Genomic DNA, 26,690 nt, shown 5'->3' on the forward strand with positions numbered 1-26,690 from the left:
AACATCATAACAGTATGCTCTGTATATCTCCACCCTACTAGGGGAATGATTCAACCAGTGTCTAGTTTCCCTCACAGACAATTTGCTTGGACAGAGACATAAGGCGTTTTTACTTGGACAGAAATTAAAGTCTAATATTTCTTAGTTTCTCCCTTCCTTTTCCTTGGCTTGCTTTATTTCTCCAAATTATTAGGGCGCTGGGGACTGCGTCTGTTTCTGCTGCTGCCCTGCTCGTAGTTGGAGCTGTTTGCTAAAGCCATGGTAAGGCCCCTGAGATTCACCATCTCCTAGATGCCTATAACTCATCCCTAGCCCTGTCTCTGAAGGGAGCTTTTCCCTCAATCCCAGGCCTGAAATATCCTTTCAAAGGCCGCAGACTGGAGACAGTATGTAGGTGTTTTAGATAAGGTAGGAATTGCATTAAGGGATTTTCCGTTTGAAAGTTGGGTTTGGAGTTTTTTCCTTTCTTCCTCAGAGGCTTGAGAAGGACACTGGAAAAGGATGAGAAAAGAAGTGGAGGTACAACAACGTTAAGAACGGTGGCTTAGGTTTGTGGTCAGTTCACAGCTCATAAAGGAAAGAAAAGAGTATGTAGTGGATGTGAGTCATGCAGAAGGGCAATATGCAGTTGGAATAGAGCAGAGTTGTGTTCAGGAAGAATACTACTGAGTTATTGGACCACAGAGATATGAACAAAATATTCCAAGAACATTGATCTCTTCATATCCATAATTACAAGGAACTCGATTGAGGCTGAATGTGGGAGAAAAAGTTGCCTGGAGAATTATGGATTTCAGAGCATGGAGTCCTTGATGCCAAATGTGAAAGCGTTCAATTAAAATCTCCAACCCTCAAGCTCAGAACGAGCGATTTGTTTATTAAAGCTGAGAACTGGCCAACAGAGACTCTTTCAAAAAAAAGACAGTGGCGTGTGAAAGCGAACGTCATTTTAAACAGTGAGCCTGTTAAGGCCTCAGTATGCCGGTATGGGCGTAGCATCTCCAGACCCTTTTCTACTCCATGCTCTCTGTTTTATAAGAGCTTACTGTCCGCCGTGGCGTTTACTTTAAAACGTTATAATTAAGCGGCCCCCGTTTTTTGCGAGGCTGATCTTGTTTACTTTTGCCAGCTTAACAAGCATAGGACCCGCTCGACACACAGTCACACTGACTCCCCGCTCCACATCGTATTAGCAGTTCAGTTTGTGGGCTCAGGTTACAGTGAGATTAGCCCTCTGGCATTCCCTTCGGTGCCGCGCCGTAGCGCACTTTCACCCAAAGGGCTCGGCCACTCATTTTCCCTATGAAATCCCAACCCCCCTTTGAAATAACCTATTATTTTCCTTAGTAACCCCTCCTGCTAGAAACAGGAGCAGTGAACTCATACATTACATAATATAGAAGAACATTTGTATTTTATGTGAGTTAATGCTCAAATAAAACATACTTTTGGGTGATAAACTACATTTTCCTTCACAACACTGTACCGGCATTCACATTGGCTGACTTGCTATACTGTAAAAAACGTAGGCTAACCCTGAAGTTTTATTTGACAAATTATGAGTGAAAGAATACTCATTTCTTATGGCATCCCCTCCAATGAATCTTTGAACATGTTTGTCTGGGGAATGTTTGGATGACTCTAACTTGAAAGATGAAGGATATTTCAAATGCAATAAGAACAATATTAGCATTTGCACCAACATAACACTGGAGAACACAGCACCACATATAACCATTAGAATAGTTACATGCTGTCTAAATTGGACCAACATTTACATTTTAGTAGATGCTCTTATCCAGAGCGACTTAAGGTACTGAGTACATACATTTTCATACTGGTCCCCCATGGGAATCGAACCCACAACCCTGGCATTGCAAACACCATGCCAACACCATACCATCTGAGCCACATGGGAACCTAAATCAAAATTATAATGAGTAATGAAAAAAAGTAATACAATAGGAGGTAACAGTATTGCATAGTATTGCGAGCTAATACTCTTTTAAAATGTAAGATGAAAACAGTGTGTACCAAAGTGCTAACTGGTACCTGCCTATGATTTAAAGTCTCCTTAGTGGCGCAGCGGTCTAAGGCACTGCATCTCAGTGCTAGAGGCGTCACTACAGACCCTGGTTTGATCCTGGGCTGTATCACAACCAGCCGGCATCATTGTAAATAAGAATGTGTTCTAAAACTAACTTGCCTAGTTAAATAAATACAAATAATTACATGGTAATAAGGCTACATACAGTCGGCTTTCTGCTGGTAGTTGCAAAAGCCTATTCTGGCCTATATGCAACATTGAGTCAGACCATACATGGTTGTTGATAAAGCACCATGTCATTTATTTTAAACTTTTATTAAAGAGTATCAAGGAATGTTCTTTGTATGAGGTCAGCTTAGCAATCACAAAGTGAATCAATTACACACTAAAAACAAATGGTTCTATGTAGTGCCAAATAAGGGTTATTTGGCTTGTAACCATAGCAGATCACTTTTTAATGCTATATAAAACTTTTTTGTGAAGGTTCTATAAAGAACCCTTACCTAAGGTTCTATAAAGAACCATTAAAAAAATATGTTCTATATAGCACCAAAACAGGTTTCTGCTATGGTCGTAACCCTTTGCAGATCATTTTGAAGAATCCTACAGGTTTGTTTTATTCTGTTAAGCCATATTATAGTGGAAACATTCCAATAGGTGTTATTGTTGTGTTAATTGACAAGTTGAATCAGGTATGCTAGCTCTTGAACAGCTGGGGGTCCCTGAGGAGAGAATTGAGAACCACTGACTTAATCAAACATTCTCAATTGACACAAGGCCATATGCTATGGTCACTGGCCCTAGACATATATAACATGTACAGTAATGTCAACAGATTAGATCAACTGGAATGACACTCTCACTCACAGTTGCACAAAAAGAGCAGTGAACAAACCACGCCCCAAAATATTGTAACAAGCCAAATTCCTTATACCAGACGACACAATTTATTTATTTTTCTGACGGATATCCAGGGGCACACTCCAGTACTCAGACATAATTTACAAACAAAGCATTTGTGTTTAGTGAGTCTGCCAGATCAGAGGCAATAGGTATGACCAGGGATGTTCTCTTGATGAGTGTGTGAATTGGACCATTTTCCTGTCAACATATAATGAGTACTTTTGCGTGTCAGGGAAAATGTATGGAGTAAAAAGTACATTATTTTCTTTAGGAATGTAGTGGAGTAAAATTAAAAGTTGTCAAAAATATAAATAGTAAAGTAAAGTACAGATACCCAAAAAACTACTTAAGTAGTACTTTAAAGTATTTTTACTTATGTACTTTACACCACTGATTACAGGCAAGGCTGTCTTCAAGGGAGGGTTCCCTGCCAGTCACTGACTAGCACCCACAGAAGAGCAGAACCCAGAATTCTGAGATGGAATATAGGAAAAAGGAGCAAGACAGGGGGAAAGTTGTTCTAAACAGTCTGGCAAGAAGTTAACTGGGAGGAAGGAGATTCTTCAAGTCAAATCAGATGACAATTGGATAGCTAACAGAAGCATAACTTGTGATTGGACAAGAGCCTTGTCAGATATTCTGTCATGTGAGTATCAGGACCGTTAGGATGAGTCGGAAGATATAGCCAGCAGCAGTAATAAAAATAAAGTTCAAGTCGACACCCCGTCTGTCTACAGAATATCTTCTCTGAACTCCAAGTCTGCTAACTAGAACAACTCATCCAAAACTTTTCCAAGGTAAAAGAGGATTTCCTATTTCTCTGCATGTACCTGGTGTATACATTTGTACTATAGAGCAGTAGGGAGTTTTGTACAGCCTAGGCAGAGATTAAGGCAAATTCTGATAAGGACTCAGAGTTGACTCTGCGCATTAAGGAGGATTAATGTTTAGCTGTGTGTGGCAGGGGCCTTCTCAGCGTCGGTGTTGAGGCAGTGTTGCAGACCCCGCATTAATCCTAAATTAGTATAAAAGATCAGCTGTGGCAACTGAGGCAAGCCTTCTCAGGACTTAAGCTGGTAATCAAAACTCACTTTGGGACAATGAGGCACTGGGAAGGCCCTGATTTGAAGGAGGAGAGGGGGTATTGAGGAGGAAGAATTGGGCTGGGGTGGTGGTGGTAGGGGATGGGGGTGTGACGAAGGCCTCTTGAAATAATGGAGGGGTAGGTGCCATCCACAGTGGTTTTGAACCCTCCTCTAATGGTGTTGATGTTGGTTCGGGTTACCACAGTGCTGAACAGTGGTTGGAGTTGTCCATTAAACACCGTTGTTAGGTTAGAGCCTTGGTTCTCAGCATTTGCATCTAAGAGTGTAGTCTAACATCTGCTTACTGCAATTATACTTTTCATGATTAACCCTTCACTGTGCATTTAATTGTTTTAAACTTGGATGATATAAAACAATAGGTGACAATATGACCTGCATGCACACAAGATGCACACAATATCCCGGATGTCTATTTAGATTTGATTTGATTTTGAATTTATTTGGATCTCTTTTAGTCCCCATTTGGACTAATCTTCCAATAGTCCAGGATAGAGGATAGTAGATATAGAGGATGTCTATATTCAGGATTTCTATATTAAGGATGTCTATTTCCAGAATGTCTAAATAAAGGATATATATACAGTTGAAGTCGGAAGTTTACATACACTTAGGTTGGAGGCATTAAAACTAGTTTTTCAACAACTCCACAAATGTCTTGTTACCAAACTATAGTTTTGGCAAGTCGGTTAGGACATCTACTTTGTGCACGACACAAGTCATTTTTCCAACAATTGTTTACAGACAGATTATTTCACTTATAATTCACTGTACCACAATTCCAGTGAGTCAGAAGTTTACATACACTAAGTTGACTCTACCTTAAACAGCTTGGAAAATTCCAGAAAATGATGTCATGGCTTTAGAAACTTCTGATAGGCTAACTGACATCATTTGAGTCAATTGGAGGTGTACCCGTGGATGTATTTCAAGGCCTACCTTCAAACTCAGTGCCTCTTTGCTTGACATTATGGGAAAATCAAAATAAATGAACCAAGACCTCAGAAAAAAAGATTGTAGACCTCCACAAGTCTGGTTCTGTCTATATACAGGATGTCTATATACAGGATGTCTAGATACAGTACAGTAGAACTTCATGCACCCATTAAAACATAAAGGAGAGGCTTTTCCCAAATCACTCCCCGCATGGTGATTGGGATATTTACGGGAGATTTCTCTGCACTGCAGGACCATCTTTAAATGCTGGCTTTAACACCAACATACAACTGTGTCAAGTTGAAAAGAAGTTGTAAAACATCAGCAGTAAACATCCACTGTATAACTGCAGTAAACATCCGTTATATAACATCAGCAGTAAGCATCAGCAGTAAACATCCGCTATATAACATCAGCAGTAAACATCAGCAGTAAACATCCGCTATATAACATCAGCAGTAAACATCAGCAGTAAACATCCGCTATATAACATCAGCAGTAAACATCAGCTGTATAACATCAGCAGTAAACATCAGCAGTAAACATCCGCAGTAAACAACAGCTGTATAACATCAACAGTAAGCATCAGCAGTAAACATCAGCTATATAACATCAGCTGTATAATGTCAGCTGTATAACATCAGCTGTATAACATCAGCAGTATAACATCAGCTGTATAACATCAGCTGTATAACATCAGCAGTAAACATCATCAGTAAACATCCGCAGTAAACATCAGCTGTATAACATTAGCAGTAAACATGAGCAGTAAACATCAGCAGTAAACATCAGCAGTAAACATTTGCTGTATAACATCAGCTGTATAACATCAGCAGTAAACATCAGCAGTAAACATCCGCCGTAAACATCAGCAGTAAACATCAGCAGTAAACAGCAGTAAACATCAGCAGTAAACAGCAGCAGTAAACATCAGCAGTAAACAGCAGTAAACAACAGCAGTAAACATCAGCAGTAAATATCAGCAGTAAACATCAGCAGTAAACATCAGCAGTAAACATCAGCAGTAAACGGCAGTAAACATCAGCAGTAAACATCAGCTGTATAACATCAGCTGTTTAACATTAGCAGTAAACATTTGCTGTATAAGATCAGCTGTATAAAATCAGCAGTATAACATCAGCTGTATAACATCAGCAGTATAACATCAGCTGTATAACATCAGCAGTATAACATCAGCTGTATAACATCAGCCATAAGCATTGCCCTGCCAAACTGTTTCTGGATAGTGATACCGAAGTTCAGACACCACTCTATTCTTTTGGGACATAAAACTGAGGAAATGTATAAACTTAAAACACAAGCTGTATATGATGAACACTTGCAAATTTCTCAATGTGTAAATTATTGTATATACTGCCCCCACATGCGATGTGATGTAAGAAATTAAAACTACTGTTAATAAATGGCTACATTTATTAACAACGTACAGTAGATATGTTACATCTTATAAGTTGTACACTAATAAGGAAAAATATTCAATCGAAGTCATTGAAGATTTATGCTGTGCGCAATACAAAAGTGGAGACATATACACGTGAAAATAGTTCAGAACTATATGAACAAGTTCTTCAATTATTTATTTCTAGAGATTTTTTAGTGCTGTAGAAAACTAGTGGCCTTGAAAAAGAAATCAGCTCCTCAATCAGCTCCTTTTGGCAGCCTGGCAGCAGCCTTTTAACTGAGCACTAACTTTCCAAAGAGCTTTTCCATGTCCACAGCATTCACAAAGTATGCTAACAACAGACCAAATACAAATGAAAGGGGACAACACGCAGAAAAAACAACAACACAGCCAGCCAACCATTTAGGGCATTTGTACCGCACTGTGGCAAAACCCAATCTCTTCAAGTGCCAGCAGGGTACCAGCCTAACCAAGCAGAGGCACCCCTCACCACTCCCCCCCCCCCCCCCCCCGCTCAACCACCCACTGCTCCAGCTAAGATTAGACAAATTAAACACCATTATTCACGTCACTCCCACAGCTGGCCTTTTAAGTGGTTTTATGTTAACTATCATAATGGTTTGCTTTGAAAGCCCCAGTCATCTCCCTAATTTATAATATGAAAAAGTACTTTTGGCCCAGTCTCTGTGGGATTTTTTCATCTCTCGCACTGCAGTGGAAAAATAGTGGGGTTTTGGGCCTGTTTGGTTAAAAGTCAAACAGACAGAACTGAAGCCAGCTCAATTGAAATTCTGCCAGTCTACCATGTAGTATTTTATCAATTATGAAACATTGTTGAGTGTAGAGAGAAGTCTTTTGATGCTGTCTTATTTGGGCAGGATAGTACAGTATGTGTGGAAGGTCGTCTAACTCTCACATCTCTCCATACGTTTCTAATGTAGGCTCCTGTGGGGGAAAAAAGCCTGGTCATTTTATCCGTTTTTTTCCCAGCGACCTGAAAATGGATGTGGTATTGGCAGGAGGCCAGTGGACTTAGCAAGGCCGGTGATGGATAACATAGTTTCAAACCCATCATCACCCAGAAACATGTGCAATGTCTCTGCAGTGTGATGACCCCCACCCAGGCTGAGTTTGGTCTAGACACGGACACAGGAAGTGACAGTTTGTCAACTTCCTGTTCTCTGCCCCATATCTGAAATACATAATGATATGACTGCTAACAGGCTCTGACACATGCTCGGAGTGCTACTGTGGAATACTTAAAGCTTATTATCAAAATAGACATCCAAATATCTCCCAGGCTGCTTCACAGCTTTGAGTTAATAACCTTACCTGTCAGATCATTCAGTAGTGATTAAAACTAGAAATGTTTGTTTCTGAATCGTTTGACTATTTAAAAAAATGAAACAATTTTCAATGTAGGATGGTGATAGTCCATGGCTAGAATGTCATCTTGATTAGGTTAGGGGAGAACTAACCTGACAAAATCCTGATATCCTAACTGACAGTATCACTTCATGGGCCATGAAAATTCAAAACGTGCCAACTATAAAAGCAAATTCCCCTTCACTGCATCTGCTCAGAACATGATTTTATTTTATGAGTCGCGAGTATCAACATCAAGTCTAGCAGCAGGGAGCGTGTAACTTTCCACGAAGAAGAAAAAAAGACTTTCGCAGCAGGTTAGGATTCTGTGTCTCTACATATAGAGCTACTCAAGCCTTGGTGAAACATGATATGTAACTCTGTGAGCTCCGGGTTTTAGATCCTGTATTAAAAACCCCTGACAATCTTTTTTTCTCCTTCTACTTCACTCAGCGTTCCACGTTAGCACTCAGCGTCATATTTCAAACTCTTGGAAATTAGGAGGAGCTCGCCGACACTTTCAGAGGAGTTAAAATGACACATATATGTTTTATTGATTCTAAACACATGGGATGGCAATGATACTATGCCGGGTTAGTTATCACTGGAAAATGAAAGACAAAAGACTGTGGAGTCAAATCAGTGTCTGTGTGTGTTTTGAGGCTCTGTGGGGCGCTGCTTCTCATCCCACAACACAGCACTGATTTATGCATGACACATCTTAGTAAGTGGAGTCAGCACATAAGAAAAGCGTAGCTGGAACCGCACTCTCTTTCACATTCATATGTTTCACATTTCTACTCCCTCTCTCTCTCTCTGGAGAGGATGACATTTCATTTCTTACTGCAAGTCATCTCATAAAGGACTAATTCAATTTAGACCAAAGCCTGTCCATAATACTTACTCCATTTTCTTTTCGTCATTTGGACTTCATCTCGTGCATAAGTGAGAGAAAATGTGGTACATATTCAAATGTTTTCTCTTGGCAACAGTCAGCGTATTTTGACACAGCAGTTGTTAAAGGATGCGTCAGTAAGACAGAATATGTTGAATTTATCCCTAGCTCCCCTAATTGCATTCATTGGTATCATAATCCATCCAGAAGACATTGACTTTTCAGCATCAAAGTGAGCTTTGGCAGGTTTAGCGGTGCACATCTTTCTTTGGTTAGACCAGACAGCTCACTGAATGAACCTTATGATTTATGCTGGTGGTGGTGATGGGGGGGTTGTTGAGTAAGACTATGGGTAGCGTCAGCGGGCCTTACCACTGGGTTGCATTGCCTTTTAGCCTACTCATTCCACCTATGCCTTTTTTTTCTCAACTGTGCCCTCACTGTAATTTGGTGGTGGGGGGTTTGGACTGCCATGTGTAAGATAAACGGATCAAGGAGGTATAGTTGCAGTATTTGAAAATTGCATTAATAATAAATGAACGAGAGCATTCATTAATGGTTAGAAATCCATTACCTAGTCATATGACCAGGTCAGACTCATGTGTCTGGGGTCACGCTACAGCTGAGGGTATTCAATTGCTTATTGAAAATGCCTTTTCCCTGTTATAGTTTGATTTGATGGCAAAAATCTGTCTTTAGGACATAGTTGTGGATATGAAAAGCATCTATATCGCATCCTAGTGTCAATTGTTCATCTGCACAGGTGTGAAGTTTGTTTATAGTAAAACACCATAACACTCAATCACTAAATTAAAGTATTTTATAGAGAAAATGGATTGATATGCTTTGTCATAGTTTTTCATGGTGCTGTAGGCCTAATTTTTAAAACAGTTCAAAATGTCCAGGACTAATTAAGTAGATGACCACTCAACAAATACATGTGCTTTAATTGAAGAATAACAAGTAGCACTCTGCTTTGGAAGGCCCATCAGCCCATCGTCCTCATCCTCCAGAATAGCAGGAGTTTTCTATATTTAAGTGTTGGGGTCAAGAATGATCCCCTGTGGGATTACAGTGGCACCCATCATACCAGTCAACAGTATCAAACATCCAGCCTTCTCTGTTGCCATCAGAGACACTTGCCCACACTGACACTGCACCCTGCACCCGCCACCACTGACAGCTGGCGAAAGGTAACCCACCTCTGCTTGTTTCTGATAACTAATCTGATCTAATCTGGGGTCTTTCAGGGTGTTAGAGGTTCTGTAAAGTGACATGGGACCAACATTCTAATAATGCAAGGACAAAGGCTGGGGTTGGAAGACTAGGTCTACTGTACACCAAACAGTGTCGATGTTACAACAGACGTAGATTCTTATACCTTATCGCTAACTCTGCCATCTGGTGCCATATTAAGTGGTGGACAGTGTTTTACACCATAAACAACAAAAAGTTGTAAGGAAAACTTAAATGAATCAAGTCATGTAAATTCAACAGAAAGTTCCCAATATGTGACTCACTTATTGTAAACGTGTAGGCCTTGTCTGCTAGTCATGTGACATAACTGCTGGTAACACCATGTACCGAGCTGTGAAGAACACCCATAAGATGGGATTGTAGCAAGGTTAAGGACGGAGGTTTGACTGCACCAGCAGTTTAAGGGGCTCGGGGGGAGTTGCTCTTTAACAGTCCGGCACTCAATGTTCCTGCACTGCATTTTCATCCATTAACACATCCACCGTGTAGGTTTTCTATTTGGGACGTGTAATGGGAGGCAGATGAGTGTCTGACATGGATCCCCTTGCAGTAAAGAGGCCCCAGTAGGAGGAGAAATTTGTCCAAGTAAAATCACCCCGACAGGGGGGAACTCTTAGGTCAGAAACCCCAAAGTTGAGGCAAGCAGAGCCCGATGGGTTTCTGATGAAAACAGTGTGATCTATCATCGCCACAGTGCCCCTATACGTTAAGGGACGAGACACCCTGTTAGCTTCCTCTTGATCAAGGTTAAACGGAGCCAAGTGGGTTGCGCATGGCATCATTGGTTAAATAGAGGGAGGAATGATTTGAAATGTTTTTTTGTGTGTATGTACATAGGCCTACATACAGCAACTGATCACAATGTCAAGGAGATATATTTTTATGTCTAAGAGTGGTTTTCTTGTTGCTAATGCTGCATCTGAGATAGCATCTATATGCTGACAAAAATCATTTTTCATAGATCATTACTACGTTTCTGTCCACTAATATCACTGTATACTTTGGCCATGAGCACAGTCTATTGTAAGTTTGGTATTCATTCTGTGATTAAATCAATTCTCTCAAATAAACCCCTTTTAGCGTATAGCTTCCCAATCTGACCTCCTACTGGCCCTAGAAGTAGCCTATGAAGTTAGCTAGTTCCCAGTACTCAGGGATCTAGACAGTCTGGGATATATTACCACGGGAGCTACAGAGTCGCTCTGAGAAGAAGGCCGGCGGTTTAAAACAAATGTTATTGTTTGTCACAGGAAACCGATGTGATTACTGTTTTCTCTCACACACTCACGTTGAGCACCGCGCCGTATTTGTGCATGTGGTTCGCATTTATCAACCAGCACCTTATAGTCTTCATCTTTATTAAGTCACACCTAGGATAGGTTCAACAAAGCACCACACTGTTTAAACAAAGTATTTGACAATCTCTAGAAGGAAATCTGTCTGTTCACTTCAAACAATAGATTGGGTTTCCTTAACATGGCAGCGGTTCAAAAGGGGGATCAACAGGAGGAAAGACAGGAGGAAAAGACAGGAGGAGGGCAAGAGGACCAGAGGGGAGGAAAGACGGGAGGAAAAGACAGGAGAAAAGCGTTGAGTGGTGCCGTCGACGTCTGTGTTGTCGCGACTTGTCAGCAAAAGTGAGGACTCTCGTATTGAGGGGTGAAAAGGGGGAGTTATTGTGTCTCTTTTTGATGCGGTTGTAATGGGGAGTTAGCTGTGCTCGCTATTGTAAAGGTGAGCTGTTGAGAGTGCACTACTCTCTCTGTGTGTGTGTGTGTGTGTGTGTGTGTGTGTGTGTGTGTGTGTGTGTGTGTGTGTGTGTGTGTGTGTGTGTGTGTGTGTGTGTGTGTGTGTGTGTGTGTGTGTGTGTGTGTGTGTGTGTGTGATTTCCTACATTATAAGGACCCCAAAGTCCTAACATTTCACTTTTTCAGGTCCAGATTTTTATTAAAATGCTATTTTAAGCTTAAGGGTTAGATATAGGGTTTTAGGGTTAAGGTTAGGGATAGGGATAGGTTTAGAGCTAGGGTTTATGTTAGGTTTAGGGTTAGGGTTACGTTTTGGGTTAAGTTTACGGTTAGGTTTGGGGTTTTTGGGGTTAACATTAGTGTTAGGTTAGTTTAAAGTGGAACTGACAGCAATTTGGCAACATGAAATCTTATTAAAATCATCTGTTCATATACACCCCCAGGAGAATATGACACTTTAAAAAAAATTATATATATGGTCAGTTTCACGTTTTCATAAATTCTTAGAACGTTTCGGGATTACATATACTAAGGCATTTGTAAAAAATTCTATAGCAATATAGAGTGGGAAAGAGGCCGTGCGTTTGGACAATTAATAGACACTTAATTAAATAAAACCTAATAAACACATCTGTCTCGTCCAAAACCGAAGTCTATGCAGACCGATGTGCCATAGCCAATCAGAGTTACAGTAGGCCTTTATGCAAACAAGCCATTTGGCCTGCCAACATTCACTTTGAAATTAACTGTGTGTTTACAGGAAGTTGCAACATTCGCCAAAAGTGACAAAATATTCCTGAACGGATTTCTGCAAATATGTAAATACTACAGGAGTCCTTTAACATTTGGGAACTTTACAGTCCTATCGATCAGACAACCATGAAAGGGTAGGCTCTCTCTCCCTCAGTGATGCACAACAACAAGATCAAAAACTAACGCTAGCCAGAGCAAGATGAGCTAATATTTAACGAAGGAACATTACATAAAATCTCTCAAACCTTTTCAGCTAGTTGCCCATCAAAATTGCACTCATAAACGATGGGGAATAGAAGCCTACTTGTCCTTCTGGAGCTTGCCTGCCAATGCATTAATTCTTGTCCCAACCAAGCACCCAAGTTAACTGCTAAAGTTTGCTAGCTTGCTAGCTAGCTACTTCCAGACACAAATGAGAGAACACCTTACTCTGACCATTTTACTCACCGTAGCAGAGTTGGTTAGGCTGTTTACTTGTTCTCTAGAGTGGTCGTGACTAACTATTACCTTTTTTGACTATGTTTACTGACACTGTCATATCGAGTGAGTGTTGCAAATGTATCAGTTATTCTGCCCCCAGGCACACTCAGATGAGAGCGCTCTGAAATCGGAGTAGACATCCTAACTGGATAACAGTCATTCAAGTTCTTGCTAGCTAACCAAATAGCACCTGCATATCTAGCTGTGTATAGCCACCGAAAAACGATGTGAGGGGGAAAAGTCAGTCACTCACCCAGTTCTGCAATGACATGACATCCTCCCAGCAGCTACCTATCTAGCTAACAGTAGGCTCCTTGTTTTTTGCTTTCTACATAAAAAGATATGGTAACCTATTAGCCACGTTATGACTGACTTGTGATTGTTGCCCTTGCTAGTTTATTTGTCTTGGCATTCCCAGCCTTACTTACATTTCTACATTTTTATCTGAAATATTGAATCATTGAAACTGAAACAGTTTCAGCTCCATCCCAAATGGAGGCAGCAAAACATTGAACAGGCCAGATGTGATTTACAACCTGATAGCAATATTTTTTGGACTACCAAGAAATGTATTGGTGAATTATATTAATCATGCATTAAACTGTATCCATCTATTTGGCCAACAATGCCTTAGTGTACGTCATGGAATGTTGAGTCAAACATAACCTATTTTTAAGACCTCTTATAAAGTTGGTGTTGTAGCATCAATGGGGAATTTGATATTTTTGATTGATATTATTATTGTCTGTTTGTTTCATATCCGCAAAGTTGTTAAAACGCTGTCAGTTCCACTTTAAAGGTTAGTATTAGGGTTAGCTGTTAGGGAAACCAGGGTTTTTAATGGTCAAACATTTTTACACTCCAAAAAGTCCTACCATTTCAGGAAAACAAAGTGTGTGTTTGTGTGTGTGTGTGTGTGTGTGTTTGTGTGTGTGTGTCAGTGTGTTAAATTGTGCCAATTATTTACCAAAAATATGAGGCCTACTAAATTAATTGCAATCTCTCTTTCGCTCTCTTTCTCTCCATTTTTCTCTCTCTTTCCCAGTCTTCCCCTCTCTTTCTCATTCTCATCCCCTCTCTGGGGGTTAATGAAGCAATGAAGCACAGAGGAAGAGAGAAACAGAATACTAGTAAAACACAAAGCCTATAGGCATCTAGTAGGAAAACTGAAAACCTGAGGTCCCAGTCACCCGGCATGCCAAAGCTAAGAATCTGAGGTCCCAGCCACCGGGCATGATAAACTGAGGGCCCGGTCACCCGGCATATCAAAGCTGAGAAACTGAGGTCCCAGTCACCCGGCATGCCAAAGCTTACAAACTGAGGTCCCAGTCACCCGGCATGAGAAACTGAGGTCCCAGTCACCCGGCATGCCAAAGCTTACAAACTGAGGTCCCAGTCACCCGGCATGCCAAAGCTTACAAACTGAGGTCCCAGTCACCCGGCATGAGAAACTGAGGTCCCAGTCACCCGGCATGACAAAGCTGAGAAACTGAGGTCCCAGTCACCCGGCATGACAAAGCTGAGAAACTGAGGTCCCAGTCACTCGGCATGAGAAACTGAGGTCCCAGTCACCCGGCATGTCAAAGCTTAGAAGTCAGACTGTTTGTTTTGCCTCGTATGTCAACACGGTCTCTGTTCGCCTAGAGAGGCTTTTATCTTCAGAAGCTTTCCAACATGCACTGTGTGTGTGTGTATGTGTGTGTGTGTGTGTGTGTGTGTGTGTGTGTGTGTGTGTGTGTGTGTGTGTGTGTGTGTGTGTGTGTGTGTGTGTCTTTGTACCACCCACCGAACACCTCAGTCTCAAGACACCACAGCCAATCAACCTCCTCAATCTAACTCAATATGCAAATGTTGTGAAAGGAGCCAATTAGAGAATTGATCTGGTTTGAAAGTTTTAATTCCAAAAATAGGTTTTCAGTGTCCTCCCTCCCAGTAATGGTTCTCATGTGAAGCTGTGGCTTTTTCCAGAGGAAACTTGAACGTGCTTGGTGGTAAACATTTGTTTATGTTTTCCTCAGGCTGGCACATCATTTCAAAGGGAAGCATGTCACAAAACAGACCCTCGTATCTCCTTCACATTGAAAACACATTGAGGCTGTAACGGTTTTCTTGATGAGAAGGAGAGTCGGACCAAAATGCAGCGTGTAGATTGCGATCCATGTTTTAATAACCAAACGTAAAACACGAATTAATACAAACACTACAAAATAAAGAACGTAACGAAAACCTAAACAGCCCTATCTGGTGAAAACACATAGACAGGAACAATCACCCACCAACACACAGTGAAACCCAGGCTACCTAAATATGGTTCCCAATCAGAGACAATGACAAACACCTGCCTCTGATTGAGAACCATATCAGGCCGAACATAGAACTGGACAAACTAGACATGTAACATAGAATGCCCACTCAGATCACACCCTGACCAACCAAAACATAGAAATATACAAAGTAAACTATGGTCAGGGTGTGACAGTACCCCCCCCCCCCCAAGGTGCGGACTCCGGCCGCAAAACCTGAACCTATAGGGGAGGGTCTGGGTGGGCATCTGTCCGCGGTGGCGGCTCTGGCGCTGGACGTGGACCCCACTCCATAATAGTCTTAGTCCACCTCCTTAGCGTCCCTAGATATGTTACCCTCTTAAATGACAGCTCGGGACAGAGGGGCAGCTCGGAACAGAAGGACAGCTCGGAACAGAGGTAGCTCGGGACTGATGGGTAGCTCAGCACTGAGAGGAAGCTCAGCACTGAGAGGAAGCTCAGCACTGAGAGGAAGCTCAGTACTGAGAGGAAGCTCAGGCAGGTAGTTGAATCCGGCAGATCCTGGCTGGCTGGCGGTTCTGGCAGATCCTGGCTGGCTGGCGGTTCTGGCAGATCCTGGCTGGCTGGCGGTTCTGGCAGATCCTGGCTGACTGGCAGATCTGGCAGATCCTGGCTGACTGGCAGATCTGGCAGAGTCTGGCTGACTGGCAGATCTGGCAGAGTCTGGCTGACTGGCAGATCTGGCAGAGTCTGGCAGATCTGGCAGAGTCTGGTCGACTGGCAGATCTGGCAGAGTCTGGTCGACTGGCAGATCTGGAAGAGTCTGGTCGACTGGCAGATCTGGAAGAGTCTGGTCGACTGGCAGATCTGGAAGAGTCTGGTCGACTGGCAGATCTGGAAGAGTCTGGTCGACTGGCAGATCTGGAAGAGTCTGGTCGACTGGCAGATCTGGAAGAGTCTGGTCGACTGGCAGCTCTGGCTGCTCCATGCTGACTGGCTGCTCCATGCTGACTGGCAGCTCTGGCTGCTCCATGCTGACTGGCTGCTCCATGCTGACTGGCAGCTCTGGCTGCTCCATGCTGACTGGCTGCTCCATGCTGACTGGCAGCTCTGGCTGCTCCATGCTGACTGGCTGCTCTGGCTGCTCCATGCTGACTGGCTGCTCCATGCTGACTGGCTGCTCTGGCTGCTCCATGCTGCCTGGCTGCTCCATGCTGACTGGCGGCCCTGGCTGCTCCATGCTGACTGGCGGCCCTGGCTGCTCCATGCTGACTGGCGGCCCTGGCTGCTCCATGCTGACTGGCGGCTCTGGCTGCTCCATGCTGACTGGCGGCTCTGGCTGCTCCATGCTAACTGGCAGCTCTGGCGGCTCCTTGCAGACTGGCAGCTCTGGCGGCTCTTTGCAGACTGGCAGCTTTGGCGGCATCCTGCAGACTGGCAGCTCTGGCGGCTCCTTGCAGACTGGCAGCTCCTTGCAGACTGGCAGGTTTATGCAGACTGGCAGCTCCTTGCAGACTGGCAGCTCCTTGCAGACTGGCAGCTCCTTGCAGACTGGCAGCTCCTTGCAGACTGGCAGGTTTATGCAGACTGGCAGCTCCTTGCTGACTGGCAGCTCTATGCTGACTGGCAGCTCCATGCAGACTGGCAGCTCCATGCAGACTGGCAGCTCCATGCAGACTGGCAGTTCTGAACAGGCGGGAGACTCCGGCAGCGCTGTAGAGGCGGAAAGCTCTGACAGCGCTAAACAGGCGGGAGACTCCGACAGCGCTGGAGAGGAGGAGGGCTCCGACAGCGCTGGACAGGCGAGGCGCACTGTAGGCCTGATGCGTGGTGCTGGCACTGGTGGTACTGGGCCGAGGACACGCACAGGAAGCCTGGTGCGGGGAGCTGCTACCGGAGGGCTGGGGTGTGGAGGTGGCACAGGATGGGCTAGACCGTGAAGGCGTACTGGAGATCTTGAGAGCAGTGTTGGCACAGAACGTGCAAGGCTAGGGATGTGCACAGGAGGCCTGGTGCGTGAGGCTGCCACCGACTTCACCAGCCGACTAACACGCACCTCAGGACGAGTATGGAGCGCTAACCCAGGTGCCATCAAATCCCCGACACGTTCCGTCGGGCGAATTCCATGCAAAAAGCACCAACACAGCAACTCCCTCATTTCTCTCTCCTCCAATTTCCCCATTAACTCCTTCACAGTCTCTGTTTCGCTCACCTCCAACACCGGCTCTGGTTCTGGTCTCCTCCTTGGCTCCTCACGATAAACAGGGAGAGTTGGCTCAGGTCTGACTCCTGACTCTGCCACACTCTCCCTGAGCCCCCCCCCCAAGAAATTTTGGGGGCTGACTCTGGGGCCTCCGTCCGCGGCGCCTTGCTTGCTTCGCAAACTCCATTCTCCTATATCCTTCCGCGTACTGCTCCATCGAATCCCAGGCGGGCTCCGGCACTCTCCCTGGGTCGACCGCCCACCTGTCTATCTCCTCCCAAGAAGTATAGTCCATACTGTACTCCACTTTGGGCTGTTCCTGCCTGTTGACACGCTGCTTGGTCCTTTTGTGGTGGGTGATTCTGTAACGGTTTTCTTGATGAGAAGGAGAGTCGGACCAAAATGCAGCGTGTAGATTGCGATCCATGTTTTAATAACCAAACGTAAAACACGAATTAATACAAACACTACAAAATAAAGAACGTAACGAAAACCTAAACAGCCCTATCTGGTGAAAACACATAGACAGGAACAATCACCCACCAACACACAGTGAAACCCAGGCTACCTAAATATGGTTCCCAATCAGAGACAATGACAAACACCTGCCTCTGATTGAGAACCATATCAGGCCGAACATAGAACTGGACAAACTAGACATGTAACATAGAATGCCCACTCAGATCACACCCTGACCAACCAAAACATGGAAATATACAAAGTAAACTATGGTCAGGGTGTGACAGAGGCGCTCGCTGTTATAAAGTCAAACCAACCGACAGGCATGCTTGTTGATGCTGTCAAGTATTTATTTTTTCTGTGCCAGGCAAAAAAAGATTGAAATTAGTATGAGAAAAAGTTAGGATAACTGAACCATTTAATCAGCAAGCCAATGGTTGGTTTAGTCAAACTTGGATTCACACTCTGAAGCCCCCTGACATGCAGGGCTGTGTTTGGCGGAATGGTGTGTGTGCGTGTGTGCATGCGTGTGCGCGTGCGTGCGTGTGTGTGATGTGGAAGCCTTAATCCGTTGGAATGATCTCTACTATACAGGGATGTAAAGTGAGTGTGTGTGGTGTGTGTATTCACTTGGCCCGCCTGTATGGTGTTTAGAGAAGGCCATAAAGCACATGACTGGGCACTATTCTGTAACTTTATTTTCCACTGTGTTAAGCCACAGCACATGGTTAACAAGGCCTCCTGTTTTAATTGCTCCCACCGCACAGCTCAGACACACTACTTGAGCGATGACAACCAATGTCATTGGCAGGACCACCAAGCTTAAAGCTAGTATATGCCTGCGCCGGTGAACAGAACATCATTTTTCATTTTAATACTAAGTTCAATATTCGAAGTGCTCCGCTCTGCCATATTTTGATTGAATTTAGAAAATTAATAAATCTTCTGACATTTCATTTATGTTTCATCACATTGATACAATCAGGAGAAATATGTCCTCTCCCCCCTTTTGAAGGCGATGCTGTCGAGTTTAACAGCTTTTAAATTAAATTAGGATTCTTATGAAGTCCCATTTCCACTAGATGACATTTACCAGAGTCCTAAAAAGTCTGGTTGACAAGGTTTTCATTAAATACTAGGCAAGCCGTTTGCTGCTTGAAAGGGAGAAAAATTCTACTAAAATCATTGGTCTTTTTTATTGCTTTCCCTGCATGGCCTTTACCCAACAAACAAGAGACTGCAAATCCACATGTAAGTAGCCATCACCTCAAACCTTAAGTCCTTGCAATATGTTAAAATAACAATTCCTTATGTTTGAGTGTCATTAACTAAAGGACACACACACACCTTTATAACAACTAAATCAAACATGACACTGAATGATATTTGGTCAGCGTCGATTACATTTGATCCGGTAAGGGTGCTCGAGTATAGCTGAGATCCATTATTCCGTTAGTACGTACTAAACCTTTTATTTTATTGCCTTTATGTCGAACATTCAGGTGTGTGTGAATGCATAATCGAAGTGTTGTGTGTATGTAAATTCTATGGGTCAGAGATTAGATCACACCTATTACAATGCCAGTGGAGGGTGGACATGCAGTAGGACAGCAGTACCATAGTGTCATCTCAGACAGCCCTGACAGCACAGTGCTGTGAGGAATGGTCCTGGTCAGCCTAAGGAAGACGGAGATGGAAGCAGAGATGGCCTTATCTGGGCTTTAATTTCTCTCCCGAGGTGAGCTGTGAGAAGATCAGTGACACTAAACCCCAGGAATTACCCTAGATATTGCCCCCATGTGCTCTGCAAATGAAATCCGGCCGCCGGGTAGGAAGAACATCATGGTTAACGCTCCAAAAATCTGTTTTTGTGCTAGACCACAGCTGGCGTGATAGGGAGGAAAACGGACGGAGGAGAGGAAGAAAGAGAGGGGAGGAGGAAGGGAGTAGGGGAGGTGGGGACCGGAAAAGTCAGGGAGAATAGGAGAGAGTGAGAGCCTGTTGACGGACAGATGGTTCAGCCTCTCGCAGGTCCAGACTCGAGAAGAGTTCTTGCAGGAAGTCCCTGGGTTTGTGCGTGCCCTTCTTCTAGCGGAGTGAGTTTATATTGAATAAAGGTGGTGGTGAAACCAGAACCATGGCCCACCTGTCTAGGGGGGTCTGAGAGGGCCATGGGATGGGTGTGTGTGTGTGTGTGTGTGTGTGTGTGTGTGTGTGTGTGTGTGTGTGTGTGTGTGTGTGTGTGTGTGTGTGTGTGTGTGTGTGTGTGTGTGTGTGTGTGTGTGTGTGTGTGTACAGTATGTCCGTGTATGTGTGTATGGTGGGGCGGGAGGGGGGCTCCTACTAGGCTCCTACCAGAGCACTGTGATCATAACCTTCAGAGTCCTGAGCCCCACCAGCTGTCTGTCCCATATGCTGCCCTGTGAATGTCTAAACAGAGTCCACAGCCAAGAAGCTGGGACCTCTCTTACAGAGTCTACAGCAAAGGACCTAGGACCTCTCTTACAGTCTACAGCCAAGGACCTGGGACCTCTCTTACAGAGTCTACAGCCAAGGACCTGGGACCTCTTTTACAGAGTCTACAGCCAAGAAGCTGGGACCTCTCTTACAGAGTCTACAGCCAAGGAGCTGGGACCTCTCTTACAGAGTCTACAGCCAACGAGCTGGGAGCTCTCTTACAGTCTACACTCACACACACAGTTTCACTTGCTGACAATACACTCTCACACACACACACACACACACACACACACACACACACACACACACACACACACACACACACACACACACACACACACACACACACACACACACACACACACACTATCCCTACAAACATGCAGACACCCACTCACACACACAAAGACCCCCTGGGGACCTTTATTAATAGGTCCTGATCAACACGCTGTACTCTTTGGAAGCCCATTGCCTCTATTCTCCAGAAATAGGAGGTGCACATCCAGTTAGAAGACTGAGAGGACTTAAAGCTTCTATATAAAAGGATGGATGTTCACCCATTGCCAAATCTACTTGTACTCTGTTCCAAGAAGGAAAATGTGCTAATCTCCAGTCAAGTCCAGAATAGCAGGTAGTTAGCAAGGAGATCTAAAGATAGATGGGATGGGAACAGATTCCACTTGAGATGGAACTTTGATCTAACTATATGCTGGCTCCTTGAGCAGCGAGAATAATGACAATTTTGGTACGGTTATTTGGTTAACATATAGGGTGGTATATGATAAACCTGTAACATTTGGCAGTAGTTCAATGGGACGTAAAATGTGGTGCTATGGAAATGTTTTGAAATGGAATGGAAAAACTGTGGTGGCCAGTTTGTTAAAGGATTCCTCAAGGAGCCTCAACTGGAATGAATAGAATTCGACATATCAAAAAATGAAAATAAATCTTGACGCTGTGCTTTCTTAGCATTCCATACACCAGAATCAAGTAGGAAGAAAAGGGGGACTCATTTGAAATATAAACACCCCAAAAAGACATGTATTTATTTTGTCATTTGTATTGCCACTATATGGGCATAACGTTGTCTTGTAATTACACCAGACCTAAAGTCTGGGGTAGGGGCGGCAGGTAGCCTAGTGTTTAGAATGTTGTAATTGAAAGGTTGCAAGATCAAATCCTCGAGCTGACAAGGTAAAAATCTGTGGTTCTGCCCCTGAACAAGGCAGTTAACCCACTGTTCCTAGGCCGTCATTGAGAATAAGAATTTGTTCTTAACCGACTTGCCTAGTTAAATAAAGGTCAAATAAAAAAATAAGAAGTCAAGTAGTAAGAGGCCTAAGGTAGGTTTGGAGATGCTTAGTTCCCTGGTCATTTGGACTTTCCCCAACTTGGGAGTAGAAACGCACAAATGTTATTTTCCAAGTGGTTTGGATGGGGCTTTACCTGGCTTTGGCTGTTCATTTAAGCGTTCAGTACCTTCTGCCTTTTGGCTGCCTGCACGTGTCTTGAGGCCATGGCGTAACGTACCAACCCTTTAGCTGACAAATACTGCAGCTACCACTTACTAGGCTTCTACATTTTATTCTCCCCTTGCTTCAGCAATCCTACGGTTTGCATTAATAAGGGAACTTGAGTACGATTCAACGCAGTTGTCGGAACGCAAGCATACCTCAGTTAAATGATACAGTACTGTCTACCGCAACAGTTTTAAAGGAGAGATTTTGTTCATTCTGAGAATACTGGTCTATATCGCTTTACTGCATGTGAGTAATGATGACATGATCATTTTTGGTCTTTCATCAACTTCTCTGTCTGTGATGTCTGGTTTCTGTCACTTTCACCGTCATGAATCATTACTTTGACCAGATTCCTACTTGCTGAAACCAATTTTACATCCAAGCCTTGCAAAAGCAATTTCAAAATCAGCTCTAATTTAGGCCCAGTAGACTTTGAAGATTGACTCAGGGCTTTATGTAGAAAATGCCTTGTTATGAAAGAGCCTTCTCACATATTTGTCCAATTATCAATTATTATTAGGCTACTGAGTTTGTCTATGCTTTTTTAGGTCGAACAGAGGTTGTTGAGTCAAGAACCGAGAACTGACGAGAGCTTGCTCTTTTCCAAACAAGGTGGCGTGGCTGGTGTTTGGCTGACCACACTGGATCACAGATTTAAAAAAAAGTAGATATCTATTTTTCTGTTTTTCTGTTATGCCTCACACTTTATTCAAACCAATAGCTTTTCTCTGTTCCCTAATAAATGCCCAACCACGTCACGTCACAATGACCAGAACCATAAACTTAACAGTTCAGGTATACAGTTCCCCCAAGTTCGCCTCCTCTTTACAGCTGGCATTTCTGACGTCTCATGTTGCGTTCCCCAAATGTTTCAGACGGAGAGGGCAGACATCGTAAAGAAAAGAAAAAGCACTCGCCCACCTGTCGTTCCGGCGTGGGGCTAGGACGGCCATTTGAGACCCACCTGTCGTTCCGGCGTGGGGCTAGGACGGCCATTTGAGACCCACCTGTCGTTCCGGCGTGGGGCTAGGACGGCCATTTGAGACCCACCTGTCGTTCCGGCGTGGGGCTAGGACGGCCATTTGAGACCCACCTGTCGTTCCGGCGTGGGGCTAGGATGGCCATTTGAGACCCACCTGTCGTTCCGGCGTGGGGCTAGGATGGCCATTTGAGACCCACCTGTGATGCTTTGGTCTGGTAGGGTTGGAGTGGAGGCAGTGGTAATATGGAAACCCTATCAAGCACACTATGGACAGAGAACCCCACCACCCCCATTATCTGCCTAAACAGGTGGGGTTCCCCACTGTAGCCTGCATAGATATTGGGTTTCCCCCTTTGATACCCTGTTACAGAGTTAATTAATTTCCCAGACCGCCACACACCCCTTTTGACTGACAAACAAAACAGGGAATGTCGATATGAGAACACCTCTTGAGAATGTGTGTCGATTTTACAAGCGGTCGTCAACATGTGTGATTTAACCCTTTGGCCCTTTGTTGGGAAAAAATGATAAAAACAAGAGGGGAAGTGGCAATGTGACCATGTCAACGACAATACATTGTGATAGTACTCATGGACACAGCTTAAGTACCTGTGTACCATAAACAACACAAACATTTGTCTGCACATCACATTTCTAAAATAAAATTTGGACAAACTTCAACATTGATTGAGAGAGAGAGAGAGAGAGAGAACGCTTGAAAATACTGCCTTGTATCCAGATCACGTCGAGGGATTCTCTGTCACTCAAAGGGGAAACAACAGCCGAGGAAATTGGGAAATGCTGACAAATTGTATTGTGTAGCCACATTAATAAGTCTCAGGAGCTTAAACAACCATGTACAAGTTGTTATCCACCACTTCCAAAGCCAACAAACTGAACATCCCCCTGCTGTGCTAGTCTCAGTTGTGCTCTGCTTTCTTGACATTGATTGGTTATTGTTGAGCTGAAGAGACACCCGAAACCATGACTCCTGACCCCTGCGATTCCAGTTGTTTGGTGATTCTTCATTTCTGGTCGTTGACACAATGGCACGAGGCGAACTTGGACTGCACTTGACTCCCAGCGTCCTCCCCTCTATATTCTAGCCGTCCTATATCCAGTGACGTGTCTGACATAGCTCCCCACTAACAGAACAATGCAAAGGATTACGACAGGGAGCTAAATTTCAAGACCATAAGCATCCCTATGAAAATACTTGGGTCAGTTCAAACAACCAGGAACTTTCATGATGTAAGCCATCTCACCCCACACATGCTGCTTGATTACTTTCCTCAATTATGTAGGTAATGCCCCTTCTGCAAATTAGCTAGGTCCTAAAAAAAGAAAAACCTGTTTTCAGAAATAAATGTCTTTGTTGTGATGTGTATGTTGGAACGGTGCTGAAATCAGAGACATACATACAGTTGTAGCAAAAATAACTCTGGCACATATTCAAATGAAGGCCTCCTTTATTTATTGTGACGCACATATGGATTGACCCATTAGAAAAGCTATAAGTTAGTGCTGTCAGGGCATGTTTTAATGCCATAGTGCCATGACAAGATTTGTTGGAGAAATGAAACCTTGCCCAATCAACAAGCAAATAAGAGCCACTTGTGCAACATTGCTTCAGGGATATCAATGGCACACATTTTTTGTTATCTATACGGACAATTCAAAAAGGTCCCCATGAGGCAAATGGTCACTATTGGCATTTTTGTTTTTTCCTTGTGTCTCAAGAGGGGGGCTGGCATCTGTTGTGACCTTTGACTCTTTTGTCATTGGGATGTGTAAGGGATAAACGCAGACACTCTGCATATTATCTTTGAAATAATGGACGACATGGGTGTCCACAGAGTTCAAATGGTGGTCCGCGGTGTCACGAACCGGCTCAAAGCCCGTAACAAAGGGAGACAACGTGGAGATAAGGAGTAACAAAATATATATTTATTAACTAAAGCAACTAAGGAAAATATACAATGGTGTGTGTAATCAGTAATCAGTAGTGTAAGTGAGTGTTTTGCATGCATGAATGTGATAATGCAGGGTGTTGAAAGGTGCCAAAGCAAACAAACAAAAGGCCACCAAGAACCACACCACAATCTACAAAGGTGTCTGCATGGAGAGAGTCTCTTCCATGAATGTGGAAGAGGTCTATTTATCCTGGGAGACACCTGGCCCAGGTATTTCCCATGAAGCTGACGACCATCCCAACTCCGCCCACCGGCATCCTAATAAGGAAACAAGAACAAAGACAGAATACGGCAGACAGAGTGGGAGGGTCGTCACAGCGGGGTTCAATAGTTCCCAGATAATGTAGAGAACACGGTTGCTAAAGAAAACATTTTCAAAGATATTTTCATTTTGATAAATGAATTCATATTTTTTAAAACGGTAAAAAGGCATTTACTGCTGGAACTACAACAGAGGTGTCCTATATTGTTTCCAACTGTCCCGTATATATGAATGTAATGTCCACCCTAAAATACCCTTCTAGCCAATCAGAAATGAGTATTCAACAATGCTGTATCATGTGTCATATGATCTGGTGTAAGAGAGAGAAGCTCTATTATACTTTATAGTATTCCCCTCTGTCCTGATAGTTTGGTCCAATGCGCTTGGTGATTTAACAAGTGAAAAGACTTCCTGGAAGGGCAGGGGTATTTTTGACTGTGACCATATTTATAGAACCTGGGCACGCTTTATTTCAGTGAGATTGTCTACGCAATAGCATCCATAAATTCATCCAGTGTTGAAAGGATGCAAACATACCATGAGGGCATTGAATAGCGTAAGTGAGAAGTTCCAAAAGCTTAACAATCCAAACTCATCTAGCAATACATTATTCTTGTTGTCTTTTAATTTCACCTCTTTTCATTGGGTATTGATCTTTGCTGTCTCTGCGCATCACTGTGGAAATTATTCAACTGTCCATGAGCAAATCTCATATAGCCCCGGTGCTAATTTACTATTGCAGAGGAGGAAAACACCAAGGCAATATGAGAAAGGAAAGGGGGAAATCCTCCCCGAAATGTGTTTTCGTGTTTGCTCACCAAACAAAGGACAGGAATTAATGACATGTTGCTCGATTTAAAATCATATTGATTGTTTTTTGCATTTTTCTCTCTCGGAAACCAAATGCTCCCACACAGAGTTTTTCCTTGGAAAGATCATTTTTAGCAAGTTTAAAGATGCCACTCTAGCACCCATTAAATTTTGCTGGAGAATATCACCTCAAAGTCCATATTCATTCCACTTATATAAATGAAACACTATGTGGGTGTTGAGTGGCGCAGTCGGAGTGGGTTTGAAAAATTGCCCTGCTTTATGAGATATCAGTTTCAGTTGCTCAAAGAGAAACATCTGGTTGTTGGGCTGCTCTCCAAAGAACACAAACCCAGCTGACAACAAAATACCCCAGGAGGAGTGCAGACCTCCTTTCAAAACAGCATGCCACACTCTTTGTTGCAGTAGCTTCCAGTTTAGACTCAATATGCACATTGTTTTTCTTTTTCTACTTAGTTGTTTTCCGCCACAGATGGTGCGGTTAATGAATAAGGAAATAGTCATCTACATAATGGAATTTCAGGAAGTGCATCACCCATATGTTTTGAGTTTTACTTTGTGGATGCGTTAGGTCCAGTGAACTGTCGACTTTGTTGTGTCTGTTGTCCATTTGGTCAAATCTTTACTATACTGGATCAAAATATAAATGCAACACGCAACAATTTCAAAGGTTTTACTGAGTGACAGTTCATTTAAGGAAATATGTCAATTGAAATACATTTATTAGGCCCTAATCTATGGATTTCACATGACTGGGAATACAGATATGCATCTGTTGGTCACAGATATCTTTAAAAAAAAAATGTAAAGTTGTTGCGTGGATCAG

The 26,690-nt window shown here is 43.4% G+C and overlaps 1 protein-coding gene across 1 annotated transcript in view; it reads left to right on the forward strand.

Annotated features, from left to right (window-relative positions):
• The first annotated feature begins 3,646 nt into the window (after positions 1 to 3,646).
• The window catches only part of LOC139366005 (paired-like homeodomain 2), a 68,276-nt gene continuing 45,232 nt past the window's right edge, over positions 3,647 to 26,690 (forward strand). Inside the window, exon 1 of the mRNA XM_071103079.1 lies at positions 3,647 to 3,747. The gene's annotated coding sequence lies outside the window, so the exon portion shown is untranslated. The remainder of the gene's footprint in view (positions 3,748 to 26,690) is intronic.

Source organism: Oncorhynchus clarkii, chromosome 14, assembly GCF_045791955.1.
Source record: "Oncorhynchus clarkii lewisi isolate Uvic-CL-2024 chromosome 14, UVic_Ocla_1.0, whole genome shotgun sequence".
NCBI lineage: Eukaryota > Metazoa > Chordata > Actinopteri > Salmoniformes > Salmonidae > Oncorhynchus > Oncorhynchus clarkii.